Source organism: Canis lupus, chromosome 38, assembly GCF_003254725.2.
Source record: "Canis lupus dingo isolate Sandy chromosome 38, ASM325472v2, whole genome shotgun sequence".
Taxonomy (NCBI): Eukaryota; Metazoa; Chordata; class Mammalia; order Carnivora; family Canidae; genus Canis; species Canis lupus.
The window spans coordinates 10,684,716-10,709,486 of NC_064280.1; the positions used below are offsets into that span (position 1 = coordinate 10,684,716).

Here is a 24,771-nt window from a genome sequence, read left to right on the forward strand (position 1 = left end):
ATAAGCACATAATTTACATTATTTGTATTAATATTTTGTTTATATCTAATTCAGGCATGTAATGAAGGTTTGTATCTGGGAAAATAAAGCATGAAAAAGATACATTAAGATATATTAATTTTACTTATTTTATGAGTACAGATAACATCTATTGTGGCTTTAAAAAGTCGATAGCTACTATATACATACATATTTTTTACTTTGATGATTATGCATACCACTTTTATGATACATTTCTAATATGCTTTCAAAAAATTACTCTCTCTCGCCTCTGTGTTTTTTTTTTAATGTATTGTAACGTTTATCAGAGGAATGTAATTGTTTGTATATATACCGTTCACTTCAAACAGATTGGATTCTTTCAGAGCATGAAATGTGATTTTTTTTTTTAAATCATTAAAAGCTACTCCACTTTTTAGGTGCATAGGTACTTAAAAATATTTTTATGTTGTGAAATTAGACAAAAGTAGCAAGCAGAATCAATATAGAATTAAACATATGTGGCATAAAAATGGATAATCTCCAGCAAGAAAAAAACAGAAATACTGATAAATAAAAAGAACCAAAGGTACAGAATTTTTTTAGAGCCACATAGTGATACATATTTTGCTTCCTAAATATTACTAATTCACAAGGCAATACAATAAATCATGGTAGGTTTTGATGACTCAGCAAAATTAGAAGGCTGAAAATCTATTCAAAAAAATTATTTTATAGAGACAAGTATACTTGTGTCTATAAAATAGACTGATAGACTGAAGTATGTACTACAATAAAAAAGCCCTTTAAAATGTTATTAAAATACATGTGTTGAAAATAAGAAATTATTTTTATTTTCTTCTAATATTTTCTAGAGTGATTTTTATCTATATGATTGATTTTAAAAATCTATTCATATTTTACTATTTGCTTATAGTGTGTAGTTTGGTAGCTTACAAAATAAGGACTCAGTTATCTAGTAAAACTACTTATGTGGTGCTCAACAAATGCAAAGGTGTGTAGGAGTGTGTGTGCTCACGTGTGATAACACCTAGCAGTCTTTTCTGAATATATAAAGAAAAAACAGTCATTAGTAAATGCTTATAAATTGAAAGAAAAATTAGTCATCTTTTTAAAAAATGGTTTATGTGTAAGAAACTAAAATATAAAAATTCAGGTTCTGTGATACATACAGACATACAAACATTTAGAAAACTACTTTATTAGCTAATTGATGTATTTAATAAATGATTTTCATTCTTATTCAGTCATCTTTTCATTAGTATGAAAATGTGAGCACTTTGAAGCTTGATGAGTGGGCTTAAAGAAAATAAAGTTACCTTTTTAATCTCAGAGTTAACTGTGAGGCAGAATGAATGTTCTAATTACCTAAGGGTTTGAAATTATTCATGCATGACAAAGATTTAATTGATCCAGATGCAACCTATAAGTAGAAGACAAAACCAGCTCGAAGGGAGTCTTTCCTCTGAAGAGCTAATGGAATTCTGTGTTTGCAATAGGGAAAATAAAGAACTTTACTTTTCTAATAATGTCCTAATTTGTTCAGTAATGCTTAATAAATTGTATCTATCTCAAGGGTTGATTCCGCAGCCTCAAGTCATTGGTATGAACTCATATATTATATTTTCACATATTTCGATTTATCCTCTTGGAGTTATAGCAAACTTTTTCTGTAAAGGATAGAGGAGCAAATATTTTAGGCTCTGGACCACATGATCTCTGCTGCAATTGCTCAATTTACTGTTGTATAGAAAGCAATCACAGTACTTAAAGGAATGGGTTAGCTGTATTACAATAACACTTTATTTATAAAACAAGAAACCTGCACACAGAACATCAGTGACAACTCACTGGATTAGAGCATTAGAGCATGTCTCTGTTAACATAACTTAGAAAGTTTTCGGTTTTGAAATATTTTTTTCATCAACTCATTGACCTCCTTCTTTTTAACATCAAAGATATAAAGTTCTTTTTCTTTTTTTAAAGATTTTATTTATTTATTCATGAGAAACACAGAGAGAGAGAGGAAGAGACACAGGCAGAGGGAGAGGGAAAAGCAGACTCCATTGCAGGGAGCCCGATGCGGGACTGGATCCCAGGTCTCCAGGATCGTGCCCTGGGCTGAAGGTGGGGTTAAACTGCTGGGCCGCTGGGGCTGCGCATAAAGATATAAAGTTTTAATGAAATGTTGTTCATAAAATTTCAGTATAGGCAACATTGAATATGTTGAATAAATTCTCACATGGCTTTTCATAATAGGGAGCATTATTTTTAAAAAGAGTAGATATTTTTGGTAAGACTGTTCTTTAATCCATATAATTTCTAAGTAAACCAGATTTTCTAAATGCACTGCATATTTCCAAGCAATGATTTAGAGGATTTAAGCGTGTTCAGCCAGTCATTCTTGAACAAATAATGAATACCTTAAAGAATGCATGCAACTACCAAAATGCTAGATTCCATTAAAACACTGGAGAAAAGTGATTTATTTCAACTTATTGAACGACCAAGTATACAAAAGGACAATATCCAGGCTCTAAGGATAGTAGAACTCTGACCCACAATCTCTACCACAACCAACCCTGAGAAGCGAAACCACAGCTTCTGCAGCAAATGGTACAGAAAGGTCAGAACTGAGCAATGATGACTAGCTTCCCTACTTTTTGCCCCTCATTGCAACACAGGACTAACCAGAAATAAATCAAAATTATATATGGTCCCATACTGTTTTGAAAATGGACATAATAAATATATTAGAAATTATCTTTCTCATTTTAGCTCTTGATACCAAAGAAATTTCTAAGCAACAAGTCTTGAAAATCACTTCAAGAAGCACCTGGGTGGCTCAGTCAGTTAAGCATCGGCCTTTGATTCAGATCATGATCCCAGGATCCTGGGATGGAGCCCCAAGTTGGGCTCTTTGCTCAGAAGGGAGCCTGCCTTTCCCTCTTCTCCCTCTTTGTGCTCTTTCTCACCATCTCTGTCACTATCTCTGTCAGTCTCTTTCAAATAAGCAAATAAAATCCTCATATTTTCAAATAAAAATATATGTACATATTCATCTTTCTGTATATAAAGAATATTGGATAACTTCAGTAGAACTTTAAGGAATTATTTTGTGAGAAGCAACTACGCTAAGGGTTGGAAATTCACTGAAAATTTTTATCAGAAAGGAAAGAATTTGAGGCACCTGGGTGGCTCCAGTGGATGAGCATCCGCCTTTGGTTCAGGTCAAGTCTGGCATTAGACTCCTTGTGAAGAGCCTGCTTCTCCCTCTGTCTATGTCTCTGCCTCTCTCTCTCTCTGTGTCTCTCATGAATAAATAAATAAAATCTTTAAAAACAACAAAAAAAAGAATTTAAGTTTATATATTTACTGATTACATTTTTATCAGTTTACTATATCATTTGTGAGCAATGGAGGAATTGAGAATATTAGTGATAACAGTAGATACAGATTTTGTAACTCATTTTGTGTCTATAATATAAGGATGAAATAAGAATACACTCTGATTTTAGGGGCACCTGGGTGGCTTAGTCAGTTAAGCCTCCAACTCATAATTTTGAGTCAGGTCATGATTTCATGGGAGTTCCAGGCCCAGCAGGGAATCTGCTTCAAATTCTCTCCCTCTGCCCCTCCTCCAACTTGCATGTGTACACTCCTGCTCACTCTCTAAAATAAATGAATCCTTTTAAAAAAGAATACACTGATTTTAATTTTGTCTCAGAATCTGTCCTTTAATAATATGATGTACTAGATTTACCCACTTCTTTATGTTGAAAACCATAATGTCGCATGTATTTAACCCCATAAAATATTTTTCTTTTGGAAAATAACAAAGTGTATGTATTTTCAGCAAAAATAAAACTGAAAATCATAGAACTATCAAAGCAACAAAAGGAATATTTTTCTATGAAAACAAATCACTGATTTATTTGAATCATGTTTAAGACTTATAATGTCCAACATTTTGGTGACTATAATGTGAAGATTTAGACAATAAGAAATCATAAAATTATAGTCCTGGTGGAGACTAGAATTAGTCTTACTCCATTTTGCCAATAATTAAACTGAAAGCCTGAGAAAAGGAGTGACCTGACAAAGGTCAGAAATCCAGTTATCAGTAGACTTTAGATGGAAAACCATGATTTGCATATTTTTTGTCTTATAATCTGTTGTTCCTGAAATAGATCAAATAACTAGTGTGGAAGATACAATAGGAGACATTTAATTATCAAGAGGAAATGAAAGCTAACCCTTACTTAAGACTTTCCAAAAAAAAAAGACTTTCCATAAGTCAGACACAGTACAGAACTCAACACGGACCATCTTTTTTAATCTTCCCAATAGCCATACTAGGTAGGCATTATTATTATTACCACCTCACTGTCAATAACACTGAGACCTCAAAAGATTATTTAAATTTTCCTATGTCCCATAGCTAATAAGCATCAGATACAAAACTGGAAGCTAGGCAGTTAGGACAGAGACCAAATACTCTTAGACTCCATCCCATTTGTCATCTATTAACCAGCCTCAGATTGGTCCACTTGGCATATCAGCAAATGTATTGCCCTCCTTTTCAAACATACTATACTGTCCAATGCCCAGTTCTATCAAATATGCCACTGTTAAGGCTACATATATGTAAGTACTGACACATAGCAAACATAGGGTAAAATCCTCTATTTTCCATGTTCACAAACTTTTTTAGGTCATCAAACACCCATGAGAAGATCACAATTGACTAGTGAAGTGGTATCTAGTGCATTCATTTCCACAATGAAAGAGTAAGAATGACTTAAGCTTTCTGCCACACAAGGACTGGATATGCATGAAAGTATTATTCATAATTTCTCCATTTTGGAAACTCTCCTTCAGGATGAAGTTAAAGCATAATTAGTTAGGGAGAGTAGCAGCAACAATTAAAAAAAAAAAGTCCTTCCATTTCATTCTGTGAAAAAACATAAAAGCCTGTCAGATGGCCAATGAGTAGTTAGTCCATGACTAAGTTCATATCTGTAGAATAAGAACCAAAGATGTCATTATCCATATTCTCCAAATTAGTGATTTTTCTATTTTTGGCTCCAAGAAAATATGTACTCCCCTCCCCCAAGAATGAAAAGAAGTCAATGGATTTAGAGCCTAATCATTTTTACATTGGGACCAGAAAGCATGTGCTCAAATCCCAAAAGCTATATGATCCTACATGAGGAACTTTATATCTTTGCCTCATTTCCTCATTAGAAAGCAGGAATAAAAATGGTAGCTATTTCACAGAGTTGTTCTTGAAATTAGTTGACTTTATAAATGTACTTAGAACAGAGATAGGTGCAGTATAGGTGCTACTTAGATATAACTTCTCTCTTTGTTTTTTTCTTTTTTCTTCTCTCTCTCCCTTTCTTTCTTTTATGTTTTTAAGACTTTGAATAAAAGTTACTATTTTAAGTGTTAATATATATTAAAATATATATTATATGTATTATATTAATTATATATTAATAACCCCAATTCCATGACTTCAAAAGCTTATTTTTCAATGACATCAGGAACCTTGAAAAATATAGCTTACGCTTACTTTTCAGGAACATGCCAGTAAAAGGGTAAGACCTACTATTGACAGTCTTGGTACTGTCTTACAGTCCAATGTGTAGTATGATATCTATGCCTTAGAAGTCAGAACCACCATTTGGTAATAATATTGTATTTCTAGAATGAACATTCGAACTATAATATTAATCCTTGGATATTCCCCACCATATCAATATGGCTTTAATGTCAGTATAACTGAAATTTTCAAGCAAACAAGAAATATTACAATATTAGAGAGCAATCTTGACTTTTTTTTAAATCTGAATTTGTTTTTTGGATTTCACGTTAGCTTAAAAGAATGATTTCATCATTCCTGAGCATGTTTATAGCAGAATAGAGAGTGACTGACAGGGCCTCCTAAGATTTATTTAACTCAGTCAATGATGGTAAAAGTCCGATGTACTAGGATGGCTCAAGGTCAGAGTTTGCGCTGCTTGAATTGTTCTTTGGCTTCTTCCATGTATCTAGGGTCATGTACAATAAGACTGGAGAGCAAAGAAGTGAACACTTTAAGAAATTGTCTTACTAAAAGATCTAGGAATCTGAGCACATGAGACTGCATGCAGGCTTTGTGGCCTGATCACCAAAACGTAGGGTTACAGGAGGGGAAGATGATTTCTCTCATTCAAGTGAGGACACTGTGAATCACTCAAGGGCTGTTGGAGACTCACAGTAAAGCACCTAAAGCAGAACAGCAGAGGGACCCACTCTTGAGCAGGACATTGGATTAGTCTGCCTTTGGAATGAAGACCAAAAAATGAGCAGATACTGAGGCAGAAGCCCGTATAGCAGAGGAGGGGGTCATATGCGGGAGCAAATGCTGCCAGAGGAAGTGGAAGGTTCCTTCTGAAAACCAAGAGATTAAATTCCCCATCACATTTAATTTCTACCTTCTCAATCAGATGGAATAGAATTAAAATGGGTTTGCTGTGAGCTGGTGTAACATAATAGTTAAGAACCCAAGCAAGGATCAAACTGGATAAGTTCAAAGCCTGACTTGCTCATTATAAATGTCTGTGATGATAAAACTGACCTCAAAGGATTTGGGGGAGGACTAAGTTAATTTTTGAGTGCAACTGAAGTTTTCAAGTATCTCTAGGATTGAAAATGTGACAACCTGGGATCCCTGGGTGGCGCAGTGGTTTAGCGCCTGCCTTTGGCCCAGGGTGCGATCCTGGAGACCCGGGATCGAATCCCATATTGGGCTCCTGGTGCATGGAGCCTGCTTCTCCCTCTGCCTGTGTCTCTGCCTCTCTCTCTCTCTCTGTGTGTGACTATCATAAATAAATTTAAAAAAAATTAAAAAAAAAAAAGAAAATGTGACAACCTTTTGGAAATTAATCTGTCAATTTCTCATAAGGTAAATATCCATCCATTATATGAATCTTCTAAGTATTTACTCAAGAAAATTAAAATACATATATACAGAAATAAAAGCTGCTAGAATGTATCTTACTGAAAGTATATAAAAAATGTTTAATATTAGTGGTGGTGTTTCTCTGAATTGTAGAATTATGAATGATTCTTTTTCCCCTCTGGCCTAATAATAATAATAATAATAATTTTTATGGTATTTCTCTAATTGTTATCTGACTGGAGATATGAGAAATATGGTAGAGACGCTATGTGTCTCTCAATGATTGGGCATTAATAATTGGCTCCCCAAAATGTTCTTTTGTACACTTTCCACAATGTTGTGCTGTGTGAGCATAACAAATATTGAGAAACTATTAGGTTCTGAGAAACCTCTGGGCAGAGATGTTAATCCTCTAAAAAAGAAAGAAAGAAAGAAAGAAAGAAAGAAAGAAAGAAAGAAAGAAAGAAAGAAAGAAAGAAAGAAGAAAGAAAGAAAGAAAGAAAGAAAGAAAGAAAGAAAGAAAGAAAGAAAGCCTGTGAATTAAGTGCTATTGTTTCAATTAAAGAAAGAGAAAATTCCAAATCAAAGAAACTCAATATCTTGCCCAGTTACAGAGTAGATGCTGGAGCCAAGAGTAACAACAACAATGAAACGAAGTACCCGAATGAACCCTAAAATCCACATTTCTTTTGTTATGCCATACTCTTTCACTAGTTTATGCTATTTTTTTAAATCATAAGCCATATTAAAAATTCTAAATCATGGGGTGCCTGAGTGGCTCAGGGCATGATCCTGGGGTTCTGGGGTCCAGTCTTGCATTGGGCTCCCCAGAGGGAGGTTGCTTCTCCCTCTGCCTGTGTCTCTGCCTCTCTCTGTGTCTCTCATGAATAAATAAATAAGATCTTTAAAAAAATTCTAAATCATATTTCATTAAAAATTCCCACTTATTGGGACATAGAGGTGGGGAGAGAGAACTAATTTTAGTCAATTCAATTTTAAAGCTTCTGATATCACATCATCTAAACATTTGTTCCTTGTTACAGACTGACCGTTTGCGCCTTCTGCCCTCCCTCCCCCTCCCAGTTCATATGTTTTAGCTTTATCCCCCAAAGTGACAGTACTTGGAATTGGGACCTTTGGGGAGTAATTAAGAAGGAAGGGAGAAACCTCTCTTTCTATTTATGCACAAATAAGAGGTCATATGAGCACACAGCTAGATGGTAGCTGTTTGCAAGCCAAGAGGATGCTTACAAAGAACTGAGTCTGCTAGCCCCTTGATGGTGGGGTTCTCAGCCTCCAGACTGTGAGAAATAAATCTGCTGTTTAAGCACCCTGTCTCTTGTATTTTTTTATTGCAGCTGACTGAGACATTAATACAGTTTTTAAGTTGAATTTCTCTGTTTGTTATTGTTGTTATTGGTTCAAAAAATAACATTTTTCCCCTACTTTTCATATGGCAGGGGAAGGGTCATGCAGTAGAAAAGGTATCCACTAGGGAATCCTGGGTGGCTCAGTAGTTGAGAGTCTGCCCTTGACTCAGGGCGTGATCCTAGGATCCTGGGATTGAGTCCCGCATTGGGCTCCCTCCAGGGAGCCTGCTTCTCCCTCTGCCTACATCTCTGCCTCTCTCTGTGTCTCTCCTGAAAAAATAAATACAATCTTAAAAAAAAAAAGTATCCACTAGAGCCCAAAGGATCTTCACTAATCCTTGCTTTTGGTCACTAACTCCATCTCATGTCTGGCCTATGAAATGGGGGTCACACTTGGCTCATAGCCCCAGACATGTTCTAGGTATCCAAGTAGCAGTGCTTGACGACCCAATGGTCTTGCTTGCTCTTCTGTGCTTCTCACCACACACCAGAAATTGTCCTGGCCATGGGGATCCAGGAAATTGATACAGACACATCTATTTAGCCATAATGACTGTCTGTACACCATTACCGCACCACTTATAACAATTGCCAACATCAAGGTCTCCACCCAAAAGATACAGCTGGATTCTACCTTACTCACCTAGATTCTATTATATGCTTCTCTCTTACTGCATGGACCCCAAAGGGCAGGGAAATGCACTTTTAAGCCTTTATTCCCCTCTACTGTCCATCTTCCTCATTTCCCTGATTTACAAAAAAAAAAAAAAAAAAAAAAAATTCCCTCAGTCTGAAAAGAGCACTTATATTTACTTGCCCGATGCAATAACATTTTAAATGATAAAGGAACTCAACATATACTTTTTCCTCAATAGTTTCATTTTAAGACTGTTAACCCTCTGCAAAATTTATATTTTTACTCTCAGAATCTAAATTTTAATTTGTTTGTATTTGCATTCTTTCCAGATTAATTGTAAAATACACGCCCCTCCCTCTACCATTGGGAATTGGAAGCCTTGGGTTAACTGAGGAGAAAGCCTTACTTGTGAAGACAAGAAATAAATAAATCCACATGAATATTTCATAAAAATAAATGCCAATTACAAAATGGGTCTCTAACCTTTCAGAAATATGACTGGGACTTCCTTCTAAATGCTCTAAGTGCTATGTGTTCTATACCTTAGTGACTTTGCATTATTCTTCTTCCCAGAAATGCCACAGCATCTTGCTTTTTTTAACCTATATATCCAATGCATATATCTGAATGTTGAGTATAAATATTACATCCTATGTGAAATTGTCTTCAATACTTTTTAGATCTGAATGATCTCTTCCTTATTCAATAAGTAACTGGCACATGCTCCTATGTGGAGCATACAGTTCGGTCCTTAAGAAATTTATAGACAAACTTTTACAAACTTTGTATATAAAGGGTCAGATAGTAAATATTTTATGCTTTGTAAGCCATACAAAGATTCTGACACATTTCTTCTCCTCTTTCTCCTTTTTCTCCTCCACCCTTTATAACCTTTTAAAAATGTAAAAGATATATATATAATATATATATATATATTATATATATATATTATATATATATACCATTCTTAGCTCACAGGCTCTGCTGCAATTTGCCCAAAGTGCTATAGTTGGTTGATTCCTGTCTTAGACCAAGATCTTAAAAAGAAGGGCAATATCAAAACAAACATGTATGCTCATAATTCACTAAAGTTGTATAAATTAATGATTCAGAGAAGTGATGAAAGTCTGTATTATTTTTACAGCTTTGTGTTATCCTCTCATTTAAAAGGGTAATTTCTCCTCAAAAAGAAAGGGTGGGGGGTGAAATTTTACTATCTTCTTCTTTTGGAAACATTTTATTTGGGAATAACTAAAAAATTGCAGAAAAGTAATGAGAATAGGAGGAGAAAAAATGATGATGCTTTATACAAATTGACCTACAGTTAACATTTAACTTCATTGTCTTTATCATTGATTCATTTATTTACTTAACCTTTTTTCTGAACCATTTGGAAGTGAGTGGCATGCATCCCAGACCTTATCTTTTAATATTTCAGGACATATTTCCTACAAGTAAGGAATTCTCTTATCTCACCATATTAGAGCTACCAACTTTAGCAAATTTATTAAAGGAATATTTTTATCTAATCTACTAACCTAATTGCAATTTTGTCAATAAACCCACTCTAGTCACCCCCCCACCCACCCACCCCGCTTTTTTTCTGCCAGTACAAGATTCAGTATGGGATTGGGTATTGAGTTCATCCCTCAATTCTCCTTTACTCTGGATTAACGAAAACTGTATTTTACCACTTAACATAATCACCAATAAATGATCCATCTATACATAGCTGGCTAATGCACTTATAATTCAAGAAACAATTTTCCTCAGCCGCCACTAGGGTCCTCAGTCCTTCCAAGGAGCTAACGTGACGCTGGAATGAAGTTCTCACTTCCTCGAATGACAAGCCTCCAGCTGCCTCCTGCACCGTGGCCTCGCAGCACCTACTTGCCTTCATCAGCACAATGATGACATGACCATCGCGGGGGATGAGATCAACGCTCTTTGAAAGCAGCCAGTACAAATGTTGAGGCTTTCTAGCCAGGCTGGTTTGAAAAGGCAAAAGGGATCTCATGTGCAGCACTGGGGCCGCTGGATGCATGATGCAATTTACCTTCCCTAGTAAGTCATAATGACAACTAAAAGTTTTTGAGATATCTTAGTAGGAACACATTTCATAATCAGAATATTGGTCCATTGGCTTAAGAGGGTAATGATCACAATGAATTTTGTGCAGGGGTTCTCTGATAAGCCTGGGGAATATCTTGACCTGAGACTCAACTTATGAAGCCAGTTCCTGGTATTCAAATACGTGCAGCAAGTTGGTTGTTCTGTGGAGAATGAGGAGTTTACATGCTTAGAACAAGTGTTTAATTATGAGTCAAGAGTAATTTAGTGATCCTTGGGTGGCGCAGCGTTTTGGCGCCTGCCTTTGGCCCAGGGCGCGATCCTGGAGACCCGGGATCGAGTCCCACATCGGGCTCCCGGTGCATGGAGCCTGCTTCTCCCTCTGCCTGTGTCTCTGCCTCTCTCTCTCTCTCTCTCTGACTATCATAAAATAAAAAAAAAAAAAAAATTAAAAAAATTTAAGAGTAATTTAGTGGTGAGTGAGTATAGAACTTAATAGTGTCACACCAATTTGCATTGAAATATTGACAAGCTCATTGCATTATGAGAAAATCTATTAGTTATAAAACAAGGTTTTTGAAGAAATGTGCATGGTTGATTAGTAACTGGAAATCATCTGAATAGTTACACAGATAAACTGTTGACCCTACTTCACATGAAATTATACAAAAGTTACTCTGTCAATGCAATTTTCACCTACCAAAATACATAATTCAGAAAAACTCATAAATACAATATCAAGAATTTTTATCAGAATAATAAAACTTCCATACAAAAATATCTATATTGTTGAAATCTTAAACATATCACAATACATTAAAACATAAATGCATGCCAATTGAACTAGAAACTTTTTTCTACTCTTCTAGAAGACATTGCTTACCTATGATGTAACAGAGAAGGGGACACACTACATTTTACCCTTCGTTTTTTATGAGAAATACAAAGAGCAAAACTTCTTTGTTTAAAACTAGCTAAGTGTATAAACTAATTTACTGCACTGATGGTTATAATTGATGTTTTCTACTCATTTTGTATCTTCTGTAAGTACAATACATCTGTAATTTTCTTGAGGCTATCTTAGGAATGAAAAATCATATTTTTCTCGACAAAAGCAAAAACTGTGATTTGTGCAATCCAATGACTTCTATGCTATGAATACAGATTTGTAAAAACACTATCTCTAAAGCTTTCATAATGATTTGTAAAAAAAAAATCAGCATAAACTTTAAAAAATATTGATATTATGGACAAAAATCTAGTGATCTGTAGCTCAGACCAGCTTCCTTTCTTAAAATGAGAAATACACTTATGTGGGTCTATTTAAAACCCTACAATTAGTGTTAGTTTTCTTCCAAATTTACTTGCTAAAACTTAAACCACTTTTCTTCTAGCCTGTTGAAAATTGTAAAGATTGAGAAAAGATACATTACCTAGAGTTGAGTTGAGGAAAGAGTAATCTCTCTATATATTTTTTATTTAAAAAAATAAGTATTCCTTTCTTATTTTTGTAGAATAAGTGTTATTTACCTGTCTCTGATTCATCCACTAAAATGCATCTGCCCACTGCATCCATCAGATATAATTGTCCATAACCAGTACCTGATGTGGTGGGTGCCATTATCTTTGCAGTATTTAAATGGGAGTGAGGTGACAAAGTGACCATCTCTCAGCTCTGTATTGATTATACATTTATTATTTTTATCATGAGTGAATTGCAGTGCCACCTGGTGATATCTCTATCTTTATACTTCTGTGTACCAGAAATATAATATTTTGCTTCTGAATAAATCAGTCTCTTTCTTCAAGATTTTATTTAGATTCAAGTTAGTTAGCATATAGTATAGTATTAGTTTGAGGAGTAGAATTTAGTGCTCCATCACTTGCATGTAACACCTAGTGGTCATTACAAGTGCCCTCCTTAATGCTCAATCACCCAGTTATACCATCCCCCTGACCCACTTCCACTCCAACAAACTTTAGTTTGTTCCTTATAGTTAAGAGTCTCTTATGATTTGCTTCCATCTCTGTTTTTTACCTTATTTTACCTTCACTTCCCCTATGTTCATCTGTTTTGTTTTTTAAATTTCACAGATGAGTGAAATCATATGGTATTTATCTTTTTCTGACTGACTTATTTCACTTAGCATAATATACTCCATAATATACTCCATCCATGTCATTGCAAATGGCAAGATTTCATTCTTTTTGATGGCTGCATAATATTCCATTATGTGTGTATGTTTGTCTGTTCACATACATACATACATACGTTCATCGCTTGATGAATATATGGCCTCTTCCTATAATTTGGCTATTGTTGGTAATGCTGCTATAAATATTGGGTCAATATGCCCCTTCGAATCAGTATTTTTGTACCTTTTAGATAAATACCTAGTGGTGCAATTGCTGGGTTGTAGAGTAGTTCTATTTTTAACTTTTTCAGGAACCTCCATATTGTTTTCCAAAGTGGCTGCACCGGTTTGCATTCCCATCAACAGTGTAAGAGGGTTCCCTTTTCTCCACATTCTCACCAACATCTGTCATTTCCTGACTTGTTAATTTTAGCCATTCTGATAGGTATGAGGTGATATCTTGTGGTTTCAATTTGTATTTTCTTGATGATGAATGATGAGAATTTTTTTCATGTGTCTTTTTGCCATTTGTATGTCTTCTTTGGAGAAATGGATATTCATGTCTTCTGACCATTTCTTTGGATTATTTGGTCTTTGGGTTTTGAGTTTGATAAATTCTTTATAGACTTTAGATACTAGCCCCTTTTCAGGTAGATGGTTTATGAATATCTTCTCCCATTCCATTGGTTGCCTTTACTTTTGCTTCCTTTGCTGTGCAGAAGATTTTTATCTTGATGAAGTCCCAATAGTTCATTTTTGTTTCCCTTGTCTCTGGAGATGTGTCAAGTAAGAAGTTGCTAATACCTGAGGCCAAGAGGTTGCTATCTGTGTTCTCCTCTAGGGTTTCAGTGGTTTCCTGTCTCATATTTAGGTCTTTCATCCATTTTGAATTTCTTCTTATGTATAAGAAAGTAGTCCAGTTTCATTCTTCTGCATGTTGCTGTTCAGTTTTCCCAATACCATTTATTGAAAAGACTGTTCTTTTTTTAATTGGAAATTCTTTCTTGCTTTGTTGATGATTCGTTGAACATACAGTTTTGGGTCTGTTGCTGGGATCTCTATTCTGTTTCATTGATCTGCTTCTGGTTTTTGTGCCAGTACCACACTATCTTGATGATTGCAACTTTGTAATACAGCTTGAAATCTGGAATTGTGATGTCTCCAGGTTTTCTTTTTTTTTTTTAAGATTTTATTTATTTATTCATGAGAAACATACATAGAGAGGCAGAGACACAGGCAGAGGGAGAAGCAGGCTCCCCACCGAGACCCTGGAATCACACCCTTAGCCAAAGGCAGACACTCAACTGGCTTTATTGCCTGAAATATGCATGGTATGATCTCAATCATTTTGTACTGGTTGAGGCCTGATTTGTGACCCAGCATGTGATCTATTCTGAGAATGTTCCATGTGCACTTGAAAGCAATGTGTATTCTGCTGCTTTAGCATGAAATGCTCTGAATCTATCTGTTAAGTCGATCTGTTCCAGTGTCATTCAAAGTCCTTGTTTCCTGTTGATCTTCTGCTTAGATGATCTGTCTGTTGCTGTGTGGGATGTTAAAGTCCCCTGCTATTTTTGTATTATTACCTGTAAGATTATTTATGTTTATTATTAAGTAATTTATATATTTGGCTGTTCTCAAGTTAGGGACATAAATATTTACAATTGTTAGATCTTCTTATTGGATAGACTTCTTTATTATAGATAGTGGCCTTCTTTATCAATCAGTTTCTATTTGAATTCTGTGTGCAGACTCAAATCTAAGGTAAGGGACCAAAATACATATTTTTTTGATTTTCAATTTTTAATTATTTTGTTTTGCTGTTTATATTTTATTTCACCTGAGCATTGAGCTTTTATCTAGATCAAGTAAGGAATTGTAAAGACATAAAGACATGTTCCTTGACTTCCAAATCTAACCCTTAAAAGTGTAAATCGTACACTTGATTCTAACTCATGAAGCATCAGAAATGACTTTTCCTTTGGCATATCTGACTTCTTTGAAAAAAAAAATGAATCCTCATCAGTTCTAGTCTTGGTATATAAAACTTGTCAGATAACAAGTCAGTTTAACTATATGTAATTGTCAACAAATGATTAAAGTTTATTATTCTAGACCAATACCATCTTGGTATTGATATTTGGAGAGACATTAAAAAGGTTATCTTCTCAAAACATCCTATAAATCTAAAAAAGTTGAATTCATGACAACAGAGAGTGGGTTAGTGGTTTCCAGGGCTGAAGGGGTTGGCAAATGAGAGGATGTTAGCCAAAGGGACAAACTTTTGATTATCAGATGAATAAGTTCTGAGAATGTAATATACAGTATGATGACTATAGTTAATAATACTGTATTGTACACTTGAAATTTGCCAGGAGAGTAGATCTTGTTCTTATCACACACACCTCTCCACATTGGCCCCTCTACACACATGCACACACACACACACGCACACAATAAATATGTGAGGTGATCAGTGTGTTGGCTTACCTTATTGTGGTAATCATTTTACATTCTATATGTATACAAAATCATCATGGTATACATTAAACTTATACAATATTATTCATTATATTTCAACAAAGCTGGAAAACAAAAAGCCTCCTAGACTTCAAGATTCTCTTTGTCATCATCAACACAGCCATCTCAATAGGGAAACAATTCCAAAATTTTTCATTTCAAGCCACGATGCAATAGTGAAGGAAATAAAATTCTTTGTGACCTTGCATTCCTCGTTTTGTTTTGGAGCCCTACAGGTATGAATATATGCTGATAACATAAAAGATTTGTGTTTAAATTATAATAACCAATTGCTGTGAAATAGATCCTTTGCCAATCCTGTTAACAGATGAATCAGATAAAACAATAGTCCCAATTAATTATTAACAAGGAACATGTTTACTTCAAAGAATCAGTTATACATATAAATAGTAATCAAAAATTATTATTATACTTCAGGCTAAATGCAACCAGTTCTCACCCATTTATTCATTTAATGAACAAGTCAAGTTCAAGCTAAGAGCACAAGTACAGAGCTTTCTTTGAACTTTGTCTAATGGTGCTAAAAACCAAAGCAATCAGCAAGTAGCATGTGGGCTTTTATTAGGGAAGAGTGATTCAAAGTACATTATATGCACAATTTGCAGAATGATAGTGAAATTAAAAATTCTTAGTTATATGATTGCAGAGATGCGTGAGAATATTTGTGGATATTTTATAAAGTGATATACTTCACTTCTTTCTTAAAATTAATTTAAGCATGCGCATATTTACAGTAATATGTAAAATTTTAAAAGTAGGATCTTTAATGGATAGAAGCCTTTGACAGTCCATGGAAAATTAATTTTAATTTATTAGCGACTTCTGCTTTCTCTTTTAAAAAATCTTGTTCCAAATGCTAGTTAGACCTAATTTCTGTAAATGTTTCAGAGACTTTTTATGATGCATTTTTATAAATAATGAATTATTTGAAATTTTAAAAAAGAGAAAATATTAAATTGTTAATAATACCACCTCTCAAAGATAATTTTAACTTCTCAGTACATTTAGTAATCTTAGTACATCTTAGTACATTTAGTAAAAATAAATTGTATATTATTTTTGAATCAAATATAGATATGTTACTCTGAAGTATCTTTGTAAATCAGTTAATACAATTAATTATACTTTAAAGGCCAAACTATTCTTATATAGCCATACTAATTTTAAATGTTATACAATCTGAAATAATCTTATAAAAGTCTGTTGTGTATCAAGAAAAGAATTTTCAGAGAAGAATACAGCAATAGCAGAAAGATTTTAGTGGGTATGAAGAAATAATTGAGTGCTTGACATCTAACTTTTTAGGTCAAAACCTGAAAAGGCAATATCTGAAAATAAACTGATATAAAATTGTGGTTGGTGGTTTCATAAAACAAATTGAGTATGTGACCTGGATTTCAGAAGGTGCACAGAACAAAGGAAGAGTTAGTGAAGATGTAGAAGCCAGTTTAGTCCATGGAATCATGAAACAGTTGATGGATACAATGAAAGTCACCTATGGACACAATCCAAATGGCCAGGAAGTAGGTAAAAACATGAAACAAATTAAATTCTTATTTTCTAGTTATAAGGAATGGATATTGGGGGCATTCAGGTCTTTCAGAGGTAAAACCAAATAAGAAGTTTAAGCCCATGAACTGATTAACTATAACATGATATATAAAATGTATTACCTTGCCGTAATAAATGATCAATAGCCTTATTTTTATTTTTATCCCACTTAAAAATGTACTGCCTGTTAATAATGCTATACATGAAGTCAAAATTAAGAAGGTTGTTTCCATCTCAAATGGATTGATTATCTGTCATAAATTACTTCTGAAAAACTAACTTCTTTAATTTGTATTTTTAGATTTTATACAAAGAAAAATTTGTAACAAATAAAAAATGTATTTGTAAAACCTAATGTAACATCAAAGAAAGAAAGTTATATATATATTGGTTGTAATTAGCAGTGATCTTTTCCATCTGTATTTCTTGGCTTATGGCTCCATACTACTCTCAACTCTCATTTCATTGTTATATTACCTTTTCTCCCTCTGCTTCCAACATCTCATTGCCTTCTCTGACTCTGATCCTCCTGCATCCCTTTTATGTGGACTTTTTTTTTTTTTTTTTTTTTGTATTGGGCCCACTTGAAGAGCCCAAGACAATCTCCCAAATTCAAGATCCTTAACTAAACCATGTGCAAAATCTCTTTGTTATGTGAAGTAATATATTCACAGAGCTCTTGGGATTAGGACGTGTATATCTTGGGGAGAGGAATATTATTCCACCTACCACAGATCCAAACAAGCCAAGCCCACGTCTATCTTCACTGCTGTGTTCTTGGTGCTGAACATTGCACTTTGAACAGGCTATATATAATTGATATTTTTAAATGAATGAATTAGTCAGTGGTGAAATGATAAAGAGCTTAGCAAGCTTTATACAGTCCATCACCCATTTTTGTATGTTGGTTACTAAAAATCTGTCAGGTTTTATCAATAGTTTTATCATTGAAACCAAATCCTATTTTAGAGTCCAAGCATAGATTTGATGTTGTAAGAAAAGAAACTGTAAAACCCCTTCTATAATCCTGTTTTTATGTGACTATTTCTAGGAAGATAATTCACTGCATTGGGGAAAGCTAATATTGAGATGATTCTTTATGTTGAACTGTTATGGATATTCAGGTTTTAGCCTTCTGGAGAAACAAAACAAGACAAGTCAGTCCTTTCATTTAATGTGCCTTCAAACACTGTGGGTCACTTATTCATTTCATTAAATTATTTTCTATGACAAGATCTTCAGAATTCTTATATTAGGGTTGATTTTTGGATTTTCTTGTTTCTAAAGAACTACTTTAATAGAAACATAATGTTTCAGGTTTTGTGTGATCAATGCAGTGCATAATTATAGTGCTATTATTTTTATCAGAGAAAAACTATACAATAGGTGTACTTAGTCATATTTTGTTTAAAAATACATTTTATCTTGATTGGAGTCCATGATGGTGGAAGAATAGGAGACCTTAGTTTTGTCTGGTACCAGAAATTTAACTAGAGAGCTATTAAATCATTTTGAACACCTTCAAACTCAACTGGAGATCTTAGAAAAGAATAGCTGCAATTCTACAAATAGAAAAGTGACCATTTTCTGCAAGAATGACAAGATGGAAAAATTCACTTCAAAAAAAGAGAACAAGAGACTATACTGACCACCAGAGACTTACTTGGTGTGGACATAAGTAAGATGTTGGAACTATAGTTCAGAATAACAATTATAAAGATACTAGCTGGGCTTGAAAAAGATATAAACAACACCAGAGAATCCCCTTCTGGAGAAATAAAAGAACTAAAATCAAATCAAGTCAAAATAAAAAAGGTTATTAATGAAATCCAATAAAAATGGAAGCTAAATGAGGAAGAAGAGAGAATTAGTGATATTGAAGAAAAAATGATGGAGAATAAAAGAGCTGAGAAATACTACTGGATCACGAGGAGAGAATTAAAATATAAATGATACCGTACAGTGAAGAATATTAGAATAATTGGGATCCCAGAAGAAGGAAAGAAGGAAAAGGAGAGGGAGACAGAAGGTATATTGGAGCAAATTAGAGTGGAGAACTTCCCTAATCTGGGGGAAGAAACATACATCCAAGTCCAGGAGGCATAGAGAATCCCCTCCCCCATCAATAAAAAATAAGTCAACACCCTGACATATAATAGTGAAACTTGTAAATTTCAGAGACAAAGAAAAAATCTTGAAAGCAACTTGGGACAAGAGATCTATAACCTACAAGGGTAGAAACATTAGACTGGTGGCAGATCTATCCTTAGAGACCTAGCAGTCCAAAAAGGACTGGCATGATATATCAAGGGTGCTTAACAAGAAAAATATGCAGCCACAAATACTTTATCCAGCTAGGATGTTATTCAAAATAGAAGAACAAATAAAAATCTTCTGAGAAAAACTGAAACTAAAAGCATTTGATATCACCAAACCAAACCTACAAAAAATATTAAAAGGGATCCATTAAGCAAAGAAAGACCCCAAAAGTAACATAGTTCAGAAAGGAGCAGCATGAACCAGTGACTCCACAGGAAATACAATAGCTAAATTCATACCTTTCAATAGTTACTCTGAATGTAAATGGGCTAATCAAAAGACATAGGATAACAGATTGTATAATAAAGGAAGATCTGTTGATATGCTTTCTGCAAGAGACTTATTTTAGCACCAAAGACAGCTTCAGATTTAAAGTAAGGGTGTGGAAAACCATTTATCATGCTAATGGACATCAAAAGAAAGCTGAGGTGGCAATCCTTATATCAGATAAATTAGATTTTAAACCAAAGACTGTAATAAGAGTTAAGGAAGGACACCATATCACAATTAAAGGGGATATCCAACAAAAAGACCTAACAGTTGCAAATGTTTATGCCTCTAACATGGGAGCAGCCAATTATATAGGCCAGTTAATAACAAAATTAAAGAAATATATCAATAACAATACAATAATAGTGGGGACTTTAACACACCACTCACTGCAGTGGACAGATCATCTAAGCAGAGAAACAAGGGCTTTGAATAACACACTGGATCAGATGGACATCACAGATGCATTCAGAACACTCCATCCTAAAGCAACAGAATATACATTCTTCTTGAATGCACATGAAATAGTCTCCAGAATAGATCACATACTGGGTCACAAATCAGGTCTCAACTGGTACCAAAGGACTGGGATTATTCCCTGCATATTTTCAGACCACAATACTTTGAAAATGGAATTAAATCACAAGAGGAAGTTTGGAAAGAACTCAAATACATGGAGGCTAAAGAGCATCCTACAAAAGAATGAATGGGTCAACCAGGAAATTAAAGAATAATTTTAAAAATTCATGGAAACAAATGAAAATGAAAACACAACTGTTTAAAAGTTTTGGGATATAGCAAAGGTGGTCCTAAGAGGGAAGTATATAACAATACAAGCCTTCCCCAGTAAACAAGAAAGGTCTCAATTACACAACCTAACCTTACACCTAAAGAAGCTGGAGAAAGAACAGCAAATAAAGCATAAATCCAGCAGGAGAAAAGAAATAATAAAGATTAGAGCAGAAATCAATGATATAGAAATTAAAAAATAAAACCACTAGTAGAACAGATCAATAAAATTAGGAATTCGTTCCTTGAAAAAACTAACAAAAGTGATAAAACCCTAGCCAGACTTATCAAAAATAACAGAGAAAGGACCCAAATACATAAAATCATGAATGAAAGATGAGAGATCACTACCAACACCCCAGAAATACAAGCAATTGTAAGAACATATTATGAGCAACTATATGTAAACAAATTAGACAATCTGAAAGAAATGGATGCACTCCTAGAGTCATATAAATCACCAAAACTAAAACAGGAAGAAACAGGAAATCTGAACAGACCCATAACCAACAAGGAAACTGAAGCAGTAATCAAAAATCTTCCAACAAAAAAGAGTCCAGGGCCAGATGGCTTTCCAGAGGAATTCTACAAAACAAAGGGGAATTAATACCTATTCTTCTGAAGCTGTTTCAGAAAATAGAAATGGAAGGAAAACTTTCGAACTCATTCTATGAGGCCTGCATTACCTTGATTCCAAAACCAAAGACCCCGATAAAAAGGAGAATTACAGACCAATATCCATGATGAATATGGATGTAAAAATTCTCAACAAGATACTAGGTAATTGAATCTAATAGTACATAAAAAGAATCATTCATCACAACCAAGTGGGATTTATTCCTGGGCTGCAGGGGTGGTTCAATATCTGCAAATCAGTCAACATGATATACCATGTTAATAAAAGAAAAGACAAGAACTACAGGATTCTCTCAGTAGGTGCAGAAAAAGCATTTGACAAAGTGCAGCATCCTTTCTTGATAAAAATTCTTCACAGTGTAGGGAGAGAGGAAACATGCCTCAATATCATAAAAGCCATATATGAAAAGCCCACAGATAATATCATCTGAAATTTAGAAAAACTGAGAGTTTTTCCTCTAAGGTCAGAAACATGGCAGGGATGTCCAATATCACCACTTTTGTTCAACATAGTAGTAGAAGTTCTAGCTTCAGCAATCAGACAACAAAAAGAAATAAAAGGAATCCAAATAGACAAGGAAGAAGTCAAACTTTCACTCTTCACAGATGACATGATACTCTATATGGAAAACCCAAAAGACTCCACTCCAAAGTTGCTAGAACTGATACAAGAATTCAGCAAAGTGGCAGGCAGGATATAAAATCAATATACAGAAATCAGCTGCATTTCTATACACTAACAATGAGACAGAAGAAAGAGAAATTAAGGAGTCAATCCCATTTACAATTGCACCCCAAATCATAAGATACCTAGGAATAAGCCTAACCAAAGAGGGAAAGGATTTGTATTCAGAAAACTATAGAATACTCATGAAGGAGATTGAAGAAGACACAAAGGAATGGAAAAACATTCCATGCTCATAGATTGGAAGAACAAAGATTGTTAAAATGTTTCCTGTGCTACCTAGAGCAATCTATACATTCAATGCAAACCTTATCAAAATACCATCACCTTTGTTTCACAGGATTGGAACAAATAATCCTAAAATTTATATGGAACCACAAAAGACCCCAACTAGCCAAAGGATTGTTGAGAAAGAAAACCAGGGACGCCTGGGTGCTCAGTGGTTGAGTGTTTGCCTTTGGTTCAGGTCATGATCCTGGAGTACTGGGATCAAATCCTGAATCAGGCTCTGAGCAGGAGATTGCTTCTCTCAGCCTATATATCTGCCTCTCTCTCTGTGTATTCCTCATGAATAAAAAATTAAAATCTTAAAAAAAGAAAAAAAGAAAACCAAAGCTGGTGGCATCAAAACTCTGGACCTTGTGCTCTATTGCAAAGCTGTAATCATCAAGACAGTGTGGTACTATCACAAAAACAGACACATAGATCAATGGAACAGAATAGAGAATCCAGAAATGGGACCTCAACTATGGCTATAATAATGAGCCAAAAGCAGCATGATAACATTCACATAGTTAAATGTAAAGATCTGCATTAAGATTTTTTAAATTGCTTGAAACTATTTTCTATCAAAATAACAGGTTGCTTTCCATCACTAAGGAGTTATTATGAGATAAAATGTATTTTTAAATTTTTATTTTATTTAAATTCAATTAGTTAACATATTATATATTATTGTTTCAGATGTAGAGTTTGTTTTTTTTTTATAATTTTTTTTTCTTTATTTATGATAGTCACACACACAGACAGAGAGAGAGAGAGGCAGAGACACAGGCAGAGGGAGAAGCAGGCTCCATGCACCGGGAGCCCGACATGGGATTCGATCCCGGGTCTCCAGGATCGCGCCCTGGGCCAAAGGCAGGCGCCAAACCGCTGCGCCACCCAGGGATCCCTCAGATGTAGAGTTTAATGATTCATCAGTCTTATGTAATACCCAGTGCTCATTACATCATGTTTCCTCCTTAATGTCCATCACTCAGATACTCCATCCATCATTATGTGATCGTTAAAATATAAAACAAATCGCATTTCAATATAGAATTAATATCACAGAAAAATGTAAAATAACTTTTTGAAAAAAAACCTAAGATGGATTCCAAAATGATTCAAAATAAAGAAAATTAATGAAGTTGAAATAATGTGAAAAATAAAAGTTATGAGAATAAAAAGGAACTATTATGTCAATTATGTACGTCAAAATAGAACACAGGGACAAATTAATAGAAACTATGCCCCAAAACTTAATTGAAGTGAAAAGTTTCCTCATATGACAAGTTTCTGCTGATTACAAAATTAAAAATCTTGGAATTTGGAAATAAAGAATGATACAGATACCCGGGGGAGGGGGGCGGGGAACAATGGCTAAATAAAAGAAACATACATTAAAAAATAAGGGGGGGCAGCCCCGGTGGCTCAGCAGTTTAGCGCCGCCCTTAGCCCAGGCCCTGATCCTGGAGACCCGGGATCAAGTCCCATGTCGGGCTCTCTGCATGGAGCCTGCTTCTCCCTCTGCCTGTGTCTCTGCCTCCCTCTCTCTCTCTGTCTCTCATGAATAAATAAGTAAAATATTAAAAAATAAAAATAAAAATAAATAAAAAATAAGGGAAGATTTTTTTTAAAACTATGATCAGGTATGTTTACTGCAAAAACTAAATGAAGCAGGGGTCCTGGGTGGCTCTATTGGTTAAGCATCTGACTTGTTTTTGCCTCAGGTCATGAACCCAGGGTCATTAGCTGAGCCCTGTGTTTGGCCCCTTGTGGGGCTCCATGCTGGGTGGGAAGCCTGCTTGTGATTCTCTCTCCCTCTTCCTCTGTCCCTCTCCATACTCTCTCTCTAAAAAATAAACTAAATGAAGCAAATTTAGCATTTTCATAATAAGAAAAAAAAAGATCAATAAACCATCAACTATTGCCAGGTGTCTTATGTTTAAGACACAAAAAACCCTCTTAGGTATGTAAGTACTCAGAATATATAGCTTTCTGAAAACAGTTACCAGAATTTGCTTGTATCACAGTCAATCAGAGGCAGATCAAAACAGAATGCAAGATTGAGGAAAAACACAAGTAGATTTGCATCAGTTAATTTCTTTTCATAAGTGTCATGTATAGATTCCAAGGCAAACTTTAAGGTTAGAAGTATCCTGATAATAAAATACACATAATAAAAACACATAGCAATTTAGTCATTTAAAAATAACCAGAGTAATGGAAAAGTCATGTGTAGAAATAAAAAGTTAATTTTCTTATGTTATATGAGGATAAAAGCTACTTCAATCTTGATCTGATAATTAGAAAAACATTTTCCTTAAACATAGCAACTACAGTAATATAAAAATTAAATGCATTGTTGAAAGTTAATAAAAAAAACTAATAGAAATATGGTTTATAGAGTAAAAAGAGGAAGGCAGAAGAAAGCTTGATATCATGAACATAAAGTTTGATCTATGGCTAAGCTCCTGTATTACAGTAAAAGCAAAGCTTTAAAGTTGGTTCAAAGAATAAAATATAATTGTATGAGTATTAAAGAGATGAAAAGAAAA

General features: G+C 34.4%; 1 long non-coding RNA gene across 1 annotated transcript in view; it reads right to left on the bottom strand.

The window, feature by feature from the left end:
• Positions 1-2,018: 2,018 nt before the first annotated feature.
• The window catches only part of LOC125754573 (uncharacterized), a 117,987-nt gene continuing 95,234 nt past the window's right edge, over positions 2,019-24,771 (bottom strand). The window contains exons 3-4 of the long non-coding RNA XR_007409197.1: positions 3,191-3,333; positions 2,019-2,155 (exon numbers count right to left, since the gene is read on the bottom strand). This is a non-coding gene — a long non-coding RNA (uncharacterized LOC125754573). The remainder of the gene's footprint in view (positions 2,156-3,190; positions 3,334-24,771) is intronic.